At 41.5% G+C, this 9,388-nt stretch overlaps 1 long non-coding RNA gene across 1 annotated transcript in view; it reads left to right on the forward strand.

Moving 5' to 3' along the window:
* Nucleotides 1–248: 248 nt before the first annotated feature.
* LOC115081947 overlaps nt 249–9,388 on the forward strand; it is a 58,726-nt gene continuing 49,586 nt past the window's right edge. The window contains exons 1-2 of the long non-coding RNA XR_003854040.1: nt 249–383; nt 2,677–2,894. This is a non-coding gene — a long non-coding RNA (uncharacterized LOC115081947). The remainder of the gene's footprint in view (nt 384–2,676; nt 2,895–9,388) is intronic.

Genomic DNA, 9,388 nt, shown 5'->3' on the forward strand with positions numbered 1-9,388 from the left:
AACCCCAGAAACAAAAACTCCCCGGAACCAAAAATCTGCAGGGAAAGGGGGAAGAAATACCAAGTGACACAGAGTCAGTCGGGCTGGTTCCTTCCCCCCTGAAGCATCGGAGAAACCTGAGACACAGTTGTGGGAGGGAGAGGGTGGGGCCTTGGGAACCAATCCCTGGCCAGCAGGGGAGGGGAAGGAAGAGGGTGGGGCCCCGGGAACCAATCCCTGGCCAGCAGGGGAGGAGTCTCCATCCTATAAAAAAAGGAGCCAAGGCAAAGCATTTCAAGTCTGTTTCCAGGTACTGGAGAGGAGGGAGTGGGTCCTGGCTGCCTGATGCTGCTGAGGACTGCTTTACTGTGGGAGAAAGGACTGAAACCCTGGTACCAGAGAAGGTGAGTGTGCAGATTCAAAACCTTCCCTTTTTTTCTTTATTGCTAATGAACTATTTCCAAGACTGCCAATTGGGTGGAGGTATTTCTGGGGAGTGTGGTAGAGAGCAGAGATAGGAGGGAGGAGGCAGAGAGGGCAGCAGGGCTGCACTTAAATTCTTTGCTGGCCTTTTTTAGGACATTTTTTTTTTGGTTTGTTGGGACTTGTGGCAGGGAGAGGAGAGGTCTGTGAAATAAAGAGGAAGCTTCAAGGGGAGAAGCCAGGCTCAGCACTCACTGGTTGGGCTTGGTGTCTCCCTGGCAGCCCAATGAGGGTTTGAATCCCGCAAGGGGAAGCAGTGGAGAAATTTTATAACTGAGAGCCTTTGGACTTTTGATGTTCCTGGGAGTGTTTGTAGCCAGGGAGCCAGTTTGGAAAATGGAGCAGTAGAGTCAATCAGATGGACAGGGGCTGATGAGAGTTGAGAGGAAACTTAATATAGTGTTAGAGAACAAATCAGACCTGACAGAGCCCTGCTTAAAATGCTTAATCTCTGCTGGGGGACCTGGGACCTTTGGCAGAGTGTTACACTCCTGCAGCCAGTGTGGCAGGGCCTGATGTGTCCTCTAGCAGTGTTAAGTTGTGTGCCAGGTCTTGCAAGCTAAAGAAGGTTATAAGCACTTGGTAGGGCTCTGACACTTTATTCTTTAGCTTGTGTGTGAGGTCTTGCAAGCCTACGAAGGCTGGTTAGTTGGTGAGGGGGCAGAGAACTATATACAAGGGCATGTATTGTAGGCTGCTCTAATTTCAGGGCTTTGTAGTGAAGGGGGGGATATGAAAAGGCCTGTTTGAACAGTCAGGTTTTCAGTTTGGGGTTTTTTGTTGAGGTTTTGGGTGTTGGGTTCTAGATGTAGCTCTTGGTGCATGGAATTCCAGTTGGGTGCTGCAATTGATAGTGCTCGTTCCCTGGTAGAGTTCAGGTGAGTTAGCTTGGGTGAGGGTGTTGGTAGGGTCTCGGTGTTTGTGTGGATCTTGTGGCTTTTTGGTTTTTGAAAGTTGAGGGAGGGGTTTGTCCAGTGTATGTTTGGATTATGTATGATCTTGTGTATTGTGGTAAGACTCTTGAAGAGGATTCTGAATTGCATTGGGAGCCAAGGGAGTGATGTTTGTGAGGACTCTGGCAATGGAAATTTGTAGCATTTGGAGGGGTTTGAGTGTTGTGGTTGGGAGTCCCAGTAGTATAGCGTTGCAGTAGTCTATCTTGGAGAAGATGAATGCTTGAAGGATGGTTAGGAAATCATTGCTGTAGGAGGGGGTTTTAATTTTTTTAGTACATGTAGTTTAAAATAGCAGTCTTTTAATGTCAAATTAATGAATTTTTTAGATTTAGTTTGCTGTCCAAGATTACACCTAGGTCTCTTACCTCTTGAGCTATGGGTAGTTTAGGATTTATTTATTTTAGTGCTTTTTTTATACCAACATTCATAATATAGATATCTGTTTACAAGAAACAAAGGATAATAAGGTTAACCAAAACATAGAGGAAGGCAAAAGTTACAATAAAACAGGGGTACTAGAACTGGGGGGAAGAGGAGCCAATAGCAGAAGATAACTCTAATTATAGCAAACTAATCCATTCACAATATCTGTGAAGGAGAGCACTGGATAAATGGTCCATCAAGCCCAGGATGCTGGGCTTGATGGACCCTTGGTCTGACCTAGCATGGCAATATCTTATAATTGAGATGGCCCTGAATTAAGGGAAGCCAAGTAATTTTTTTTTCTGAACATCAATAGACAGGGTTCTTGTCTTAGATCAGGGGGGCGTGGCATTCCAGATGTTTGGCCCTGCTATTAGAGGGCTCGTTCTCTGGTGGCTGCAAGAAAGGTGGATTTGGTTGGGAGGGTGCTTAGTGATCCCTGTAGGCTTCTCTGATAGGTCTCGAGGTGTGGTTAGTGAGTGGGCATGGAAGATTGATAGGGATCTGTTTGTGAATGCTTTTGTGAATGATGGTGAGAGTCTTGTGTAAGATTCTAAAGCTTATGAGTAGCCAGTGGAGTTTTAAGTCAGTAAGGGTCATTTGACTTAGTTTGTGGGATATGATTAGAAGTTTGGTTTTGGAAGTATTCAGGGCAAGGTTCATTTGGGTGAGTAATTGGTTGATAGTATTGAGGTGGGTTTCCCATGGAGTGATTTGGGGATAGGTTCAGTGATAGGGATTAGATTTTGGACAAATATATTAGAACAAGTAGTGTTCTAGTCCTGAATAATAGCCTTTTCCCTAAGCTGTGACACCTTTTCTTGGACCAACACAGGAATTATCATTCTACATGAGCTTTGGAGAGCATCCAGGTCACGTCTTTAGAAGAAGGGAGCTGATTGGTCTGGAAAGCTCATACAGTACTGGGGTAAAAGGAGCGAGGATTAGCTATGTGAGGCCTGACCAGATTGCATTACACATGTTCATCTGCACTAAAATACCCCATCACCGCTGCAAAGATCACCCTTCAAGCCCTAAAATCAACATTTACAGGTGAGTTGAGCATGTCAGTGTAAGATGCTATAGGAGCAGTTTTCTAAAGTTATTTACCTGTGCAGTGCACTTAATGTAGATACAATTATTGACAATGAGGGTAAAGCAGATTTACCCATGTAAAAACTAGTTTTAAGCCTGTAAATGGTGTTGGGCTGGAAATAAAAAATGATTCAAAATACGTTTAATGAACTTCAAGCCCTGGCTGAAAGCAGACAAGGCAATGGATGGCCCCAGATCCTGTTGCACTTCCATGTTAACCGGCCTCAGGTTCAGTAAAGAGAAGTGGAGGGGAATCTGATCCTGGGGGTTTGTGTTTGCAGTCGGTTGTACATGCAAGAACCAGTAAAAAGTGTAATGTCCTACACGGCCTCTGCTTACACTACTAACTGTCAGATCTGAGATCCCATTTCCCAGAAAACCATCCTAAAGCAGATGAGGATACAAATATTATAAAAACCCTGATACAGATACAAGGAATCAGCAAAGAATCCAAACACAGATGCTAAAAGGCAAAAGAGAACCAAACACCCAAGCATCTTTAACCCCACCTTATTTAGGGGACAAAATATGCCAACCTTACTGCTTTCTTGCACCCCCCACCCCCATTTCATTCAGCAGTTTTATAAAGTAGGAAAAGGCTGATGCCCCCACCCAAGACTCGAGGTGTACAAGAAGTTTGGAGTGAGGACAATCATTGACAACATAGAAGGGAAGTGTGCACACAAATATATATAGATATATACACAACCAGTGTAAATATGTATACATAAAAATACAAAGCACACATATATACCACACACATATATAGATAGATATATACATAAAAATACAAAACACATACATACCACACACATACTACACACACATATTTAGGCACCAGTCACACATGCACACACCATAAATGATATGAACTTACAACACACACTTGCATATAAATAAAACTCACCCATGTATATACTTTCTATGCTCCTGGAAAGACTGGTTAATAGTTCAATTTAACCAAATTAGCTGCCATTTTATTGTATTGACTGACTTAAATGCTCTCTGGTTATTTTTCTCCCCTTTACATAGTGCTTTGTAATTCCTGAGGAGACTGAATCGAGGCGGAGGAGTCTCCGTTGTTTTGGCAGAACTTTTACCCCTTATAGGCAACATTTTACAATAATAGATGCAGGGTCTCTTCCGTTCTTATAGGTAACATTATACAGGAATAGATGCAGGGTCTCTTCCTTTCTTATAGGTAACATTATACAGGAATAGATGCAGGATCTCCTGTCATGCTGTGTTGGCAGAAGTTCTCTTCCATTCTTATAGATAACATTATACAGGAATAGATGCAGGCACTCTTCCATTCTTATAGGTAACATTATACAGGAATAGATGCAGGGTCTCTTCCATTCTTATAGGTAACATTATACAGGAATAGATGCAGGGTCTCTCCTGTCACGCTGGGTTGGCAGAAGTTCTCTTCCATTCTTATAGGTAACATTATACAGGAATAGATGCAGGGTCTCTTCCATTCTTATAGGTAACATTATACAGGAATAGATGCAGAGTCTCTCCTGTCACGCTAGGTTGGCAGAAGTTCTCTTCCATTATAGGTAACAATATTCACGAATAGATGCAGGGTCTCTCCTGTCAAACTGTGTTGGCAGCAGTTCTATTCCTTTCTTATAGGTAACATTATACAGGAATAGATGCAGACTCTCTTCCATTCTTATAGGTAACATTATACAGGAATAGATGCAGGGTCTCTTCCATTCTTATAGGTAACATTATACAGGAATAGATGCAGGGTCTCTCCTGTCACGCTGGGTTGGCAGAAGTTCTCTTCCATTCTTATAGGTAACATTATACAGGAATAGATGCAGGGTCTCTTCCATTCTTATAGGTAACATTATTCAGGAATAGATGCAGGGTCTCTCCTGTCAGGCTGTGTTGGCAGCAGTTCTCTTCCTTTCTTATAGGTAACATTATACAGGAATAGATGCAGGGTCTCTTCCATTCTTATAGGTAACATTATACAGGAATAGATGCAGAGTCTCTACTGTCACGCTAGGTTGGCAGAAGTTCTCTTCCCTTATAGGTAACAATATTCACGAATAGATGCAGGGTCTCTCCTGTCAAACTGTGTTGGCAGCAGTTCTATTCCTTTCTTATAGGTAACATTATACAGGAATAGATGCAGACTCTCTTCCATTCTTATAGGTAACATTATACAGGAATAGATGCAGGGTCTCTCCTGTCACGCTGGGTTGGCAGAAGTTCTCTTCCATTCTTATAGGTAACATTATTCAGGAATAGATGCAGGGTCTCTCCTGTCAGGCTGTGTTGGCAGCAGTTCTCTTCCTTTCTTATAGGTAACATTATACAGGAATAGATGCAGGGTCTCTTCCTTTCGTATAGGTAACATTATACAGCAATAGATGCAGGGTCTCTTCCTTTTGTATAGGTAACATTATACAGCAATAGATGCAGGGTCTCTTCCTTTCGTATAGGTAACATTATACTGCAATAGATGCAGGGTCTCTTCCTTTCGTATAGGTAACATTATACAGCAATAGATGCAGGGTCTCTTCCTTTCGTATAGGTAACATTATACAGCAATAGATGCAGGATCTCCTGTCATGCTGTGTTGGCAGAAGTTCTCTTCCATTCTTATAGATAACATTATACAGGAATAGATGCAGGCACTCTTCCATTCTTATAGGTAACATTATACAGGAATAGATGCAGGGTCTCTTCCATTCTTATAGGTAACATTATACAGGAATAGATGCAGGGTCTCTCCTGTCAGGCTGTGTTGGCAGCAGTTCTCTTCCTTTCTTATAGGTAACATTATACAGGAATAGATGCAGGGTCTCTTCCATTCTTATAGGTAACATTATACAGGAATAGATGCAGAGTCTCTCCTGTCACGCTAGGTTGGCAGAAGTTCTCTTCCATTCTTATAGGTAACAATATTCACGAATAGATGCAGGGTCTCTCCTGTCAAACTGTGTTGGCAGCAGTTCTATTCCTTTCTTATAGGTAACATTATACAGGAATAGATGCAGGGTCTCTTCCATTCTTATAGGTAACATTATACAGGAATAGATGCAGGGTCTCTCCTGTCAGGCTGTGTTGGCAGCAGTTCTCTTCCTTTCTTATAGGTAACATTATACAGGAATAGATGCAGACTCTCTTCCATTCTTATAGGTAACATTATACAGGAATAGATGCAGAGTCTCTCCTGTCACGCTAGGTTGGCAGAAGTTCTCTTCCATTCTTATAGGTAACATTATACAGGAATAGATGCAGGGTCTCTTCCTTTCGTATAGGTAACATTATACAGCAATAGATGCAGGGTCTCTTCCTTTCGTATAGGTAACATTATACAGCAATAGATGCAGGGTCTCTTCCTTTCTTATAGGTAACATTATACAGGAATAGATGCAGGGTCTCTTCCATTCTTATAGATAACATTATACAGGAATAGATGCAGGCACTCTTCCATTCTTATAGGTAACATTATACAGGAATAGATGCAGGTTCTCTTCCATTCTTATAGGTAACATTATACAGGAATAGATGCAGGGTCTCTCCTGTCACGCTGGGTTGGCAGAAGTTCTCTTCCATTCTTATAGGTAACATTATACAGGAATAGATGCAGGGTCTCTTCCATTCTTATAGGTAACGTTATTCAGGAATAGATGCAGGGTCTCTCCTGTCAGGCTGTGTTGGCAGCAGTTCTCTTCCTTTCTTATAGGTAACATTATAAAGGAATAGATGCAGGGTCTCTTCCATTCTTATAGGTAACATTATACAGGAATAGATGCAGAGTCTCTTCCATTCTTATAGGTAACATTATACAGGAATAGATGCAGGGTCTCTCCTGTCACGCTAGGTTGGCAGAAGTTCTCTTCCATTCTTATAGGTAACAATATTCACGAATAGATGCAGGGTCTCTCCTGTCAAACTGTGTTGGCAGCAGTTCTATTCCTTTCTTATAGGTAACATTATACAGGAATAGATGCAGACTCTCTTCCATTCTTATAGGTAACATTATACAGGAATAGATGCAGGGTCTCTCCTGTCATGCTGGGTTGGCAGAAGTTCTCTTCCATTCTTATAGATAACATTACTCAGGAATAGATGCAGGGTCTCTCCTGTCAGGCTGTGTTGGCAGCAGTTCTCTTCCTTTCTTATAGGTAACATTATACAGGAATAGATGCAGGGTCTCTCCTGTCAGGCTGTGTTGGCAGCAGTTCTCTTCCTTTCTTGTAGGTAACATTATACAGGAATAGATGCAGGGTCTCTCCTGTCAGGCTGTGTTGGCAGCAGTTCTCTTCCTTTCTTGTAGGTAACATTATACAGGAATAGATGCAGGGTCTCTCCTGTCAGGCTGTGTTGGCAGCAGTTCTCTTCCTTTCTTATAGGCAACATTATACAGCAATAGATGCAGGCTCTCTTCAGTTCTTATAGGTAAGATTATACAGGAATAGATACAGGCTCTCTTCCATTCTTATAGGTAACAATATACAGGAATAGATGCAGGGTCTCTCTCCTGTCAGGCTGTGTTGGCAGCAGTTCTCTTCCATTCTTATAGGCAACATTATACAGGAATAGATGCAGGCTCTCTTCCGTTCCTTTAGGTAACATTATACAGGAAGAGATGCAGGCTCTCTTCCATTCTTATAGGTAACAATATACAGGAATAGATGCAGGGTCTCTCTCCTGTCAGGCTGTGTTGGCAGCAGTTCTCTTCCATTCTTATAGGCAACATTATACAGGAATAGATGCAGGCTCTCTTCCGTTCCTTTAGGTAACATTATACAGGAATAGATGCAGGCGCTCTTCCATTCTTATAGGTAACATTATACAGGAATAGATGCAGACTCTCTTCCATTCTTATAGGTAACATTATACAGGAATAGATGCAGGGTCTTTTCCATTCTTATAGGTAACATTATACAGGAATAGATGCAGGCGCTCTTCCATTCTTATAGGTAACATTATACAGGAATAGATGCAGGGTCTTTTCCATTCTTATAGGTAACATTATACAGGAATAGATGCAGGGTCTTTTCCATTCTTATAGGTAACATTATACAGGAATAGATGCAGGGTCTCGTCCATTCTTATAGGTAACATTATACAGGAATAGATGCACGGTCTCTCCTGTCATACTGTGTTGGCAGAAGTTCTCTTCCATTCTTATAGGTAACATTATACAGGAATAGATGCAGGGTCTCTTCCTGTCAGGATGTGTTGGCAGCAGTTCTCTTCCATTCTTATAGGTAACATTATACAGGAATAGATGCACGGTCTCTTCCTTCCTTATAGGTAACATTATACAGGAATCGATGCAGGGTCTCTTCCTTTCTTATAGGTAACATTATACAGGAATAGATGCAGGCTCTCTTCCTTTCTTATAGGTAACATTATACAGGAATAGATGCAGGCTCTCTTCCTTTCTTATAGGTAACATTATACAGGAATAGATGCAGGCTCTCTTCCTTTCTTATAGGTAACATTATACAGGAATAGATGCAGGCTCTCTTCTGTTCTTATAGGTAACAATATACAGGAATAGATGCAGGCTCTCTTCTGTTCTTATAGGTAACAATATACAGGAATAGATGCAGGGTCTCTTCCATTCTTATAGGTAACAATATACAGGAATAGATGCAGGGTCTCTTCCATTATAGGTAACATTATACAGGAATAGATGCAGGGTCTCTCCTGTCAGGCTGTGTTGGCAGCAGTTCTATTCCTTTCTTATAGGTAACATTATACAGGAATAGATGCAGGCTCTTCAATTCTTATAGGTAACATCATACAGGAATAGATGCAGGGTCTCTTTCTTCCTTAAAGGTAACATTATACAGAAATAGATGCCGGGTCTCTTCCATTCTTATAGGTAACATTATACAGGAATAGATGCAGGGTCTCTTCCTTCCTTTTAGGTAACATTATACAGGAATAGATGCAGGGTCTCTTCCTTCCTTTTAGGTAACATTATACAGGAATAGATGCAGGGTCTCTCCTGTCAGGCTGTGTTGGCAGCAGTTCTCTTCCATTGTTATAGGTAACATTATACAGTAATAGATGCAGGGTTCTCTTCCATTCTTATAGGTAACATTAAACAGGAATAGATGCAGGGTTCTCTTCCATTCTTATAGGTAACATTAAACAGGAATAGATGCAGGGTTCTCTTCCATTCTTATAGGTAACATTATACAGGAATAGATGCAGGGGCTCTTCCATTCTTATAGGTAACATTATACAGGAATAGATGCAGGCGCTCTTCCATTCTTATAGGTAACATTATACAGGAATAGATGCAGGCTCTCTTCCTGTCTTATAGGTAACATTATACAGGAATAGATGCAGGCGCTCTTCCTTTCTTATAGGTAACATTATACAGGAATAGATGCAGGCGCTCTTCCTTTCTTATAGGTAACATTATACAGGAATAGATGCAGGCGCTCTTCCTTTCTTATAGGTAA

The sequence above is a fragment of the Rhinatrema bivittatum genome, unplaced genomic scaffold, assembly GCF_901001135.1.
Source record: "Rhinatrema bivittatum unplaced genomic scaffold, aRhiBiv1.1, whole genome shotgun sequence".
NCBI lineage: Eukaryota > Metazoa > Chordata > Amphibia > Gymnophiona > Rhinatrematidae > Rhinatrema > Rhinatrema bivittatum.